Source organism: Phalaenopsis equestris, unplaced genomic scaffold (genome assembly GCF_001263595.1).
Source record: "Phalaenopsis equestris unplaced genomic scaffold, ASM126359v1 Scaffold000301, whole genome shotgun sequence".
NCBI lineage: Eukaryota > Viridiplantae > Streptophyta > Magnoliopsida > Asparagales > Orchidaceae > Phalaenopsis > Phalaenopsis equestris.
Window position 1 is genome coordinate 543,782 of NW_018164743.1, and position 2,440 is coordinate 546,221.

Sequence of the window (2,440 nt, forward strand, 5' to 3'; positions counted from 1 at the left end):
TAGTCGCAATCGTCAAACCACTGCTACCCAACCACAACAGTCATCTCGATCAGACTTCTATCATTGGGCCTCCATCATTATTGGACATCACTACCCAACCACCACCTTCATCACTATCAATCTGTTGTCATCATCGAGTCATCACCATTGCTTGACCATCGTTGCACGACCATCACCATTGTTTGACCATTGTTGTCGGTCATCATCATTGTTTGATCACCATTGCTCGGCCATCATCATCTTCGTTGTCAAACCACCATCATCGAGGCACCACCACCGTCAAACCACTGTTACCTGACCTCTACTATCGTTACCTTTAATTCGTCTGAATCGTCAAACCACCACTGCTCGACCACCACTATCGATGTTATCAGACCTCCACCATCGGGCCGCAGCCAATGTCAGACTATTGTTGTTATGTCACCACCGTCACAACAACTGGACCACCATCATCTAGCCTCCACTACCGCCAAACTACCACTTTTTAGCCTCCATCATTATTGTCATTGAACTGCCGCCGTCGAGTTACTGCCACCAGTGGACCACCATTGTCAGAGCATCATCATCTTCGTCATTGGACCACCATTGCCCGAGCATCATCATCTTCGTCATTGGACCACATCTACTTAGCCTCCATATTCGCTGCTAGCTAACCACTATCATCGGATCGTTTCCATTGTCTAACCACCAATATTTGTCCATCAGTGTCACTGTCACCAGACTACCATCGCACCTGTGACACTTACATTAAATTTTCTGGCACACAACCTCAACTGTCGATCCTCCTCCACAACAACAAGCTCACCACAACTTTTCTAACATATTCCACCACCCTTCCAACGGAAGTTACGTCGATAACTTTCATTTTTGTAATATTATTTCTGGTCATTCCATGGTTAATAAAATCTTGTAGCCTACATTGGCATGGTAAAATCGTTTCAACTAGGTTTTGCCCTGATTGTTTTTTTCCCTTTAGGATTTTCCACGCAAAAAAACCCCGATGTCGACTCTACTAACTCTAGTTTTATATGTGCTCTAGATTTTCATAAAATGCTAAGATATTAATATATCTTCATTGTCAATAATTCTCTAGTTTACAGCAACTTGGTGTCATATGTGGGAAATTATTCATACCCTTACTGAATTTGTGTCAATCACTAGAAGGCCAACAAATGTAATACTGGCAATAACGAAGCCTCCAACTCTAGTGCTCACCATTCAAAGGGACAACCTTAGAGATTGGGGCATCAAGCATATGTTTTTTCTTTCCCCAATAAATATTGTCCAGCTGGCGAAGACGCTTCAGGTCTGTCTTTTGAGGGCAGGTGCTTAGGATAGAGGAGTCCAATAATGAGATGCTTTAGCTCCTATGTAAGGTGTGACAATCAGTAATGAGGGGCATCAAGCTTAAGCTTTTTCTTTCCCCAACAAATATTGTCCAACTGAAGAAGATGTTTTGGGTCTGTCTTTAGAGGGCGGGTGCTTAGAATGGAGGAGTCCAAGAATGAGATGCTTTAGCTCCTATGTAAGGTTTCACAATCAAAAGCGACATAATTAAATGAGGTTTGCATGTTGTGAGATCAATCATCAATGGTGAATGAATCGCTTAAGAATTCCTGTATGAGGCCCCCTTCCCCTAATGACATAATTTCTTCTTGTCAGGCCAATATGCCGACCTCTTTTATATTGTTAGTTTTCGTCATTAATTGTACAAGCTTTCTTGCATGCAACCCTCTGATGCTCAAAAGAACTTGGCATAACACTTCCCTGCTAATTCTCCTCATAATATAACCCTGGGTGAGATTGTTTGCACACCTTTCTACTCTAATAAGAATAACCTTTTCAGTATATGTCCTCTTCAAAATCCTCGTTCTAGGCCAGCATCACTTGTAAACGCAAAGGAAGAAAAAGAAAGATCGAAAATGGAAAAAAAATTAAGTAGAAGTGAAAAATAGTATCTATGAAAATATTTATATAGAAAAATCTACCTAATATAAATTGGTGAAAAGCAGTTCAAAAAGAAATCAGATCATACTTGACCCAAGAAAATATACATGAAAGATTCTATAGAAAGACCTTCATAACTAAACCAGAATATAAAATAAAATTTGTTTTGTGTTAGGTTCAAAGAGACATTCCACAATGACGTATCCTCGTGATCAATTACAACCTGGAAAAATCACATGAAAACTCAAAATAAAATTTGTAGTATTTGCTTAGTAAGTCATGAAACATAGGTAGCTAATGTGATTTTTTACAGTCTCTATAGGGGAAACCTTACTTCTTAAGGGAGAAACCAGATCACTAAGCAGAGGATGAATCATCGTAACCTGATGACTAGTTGTAGCATGATAGAGAGTGTCTACAAAAAGAACCTAATAAGGCTCGATAAAAGAGATGAATGTTCCTAGAAGGGATAGATCAACAGTTAGGTCGAAGA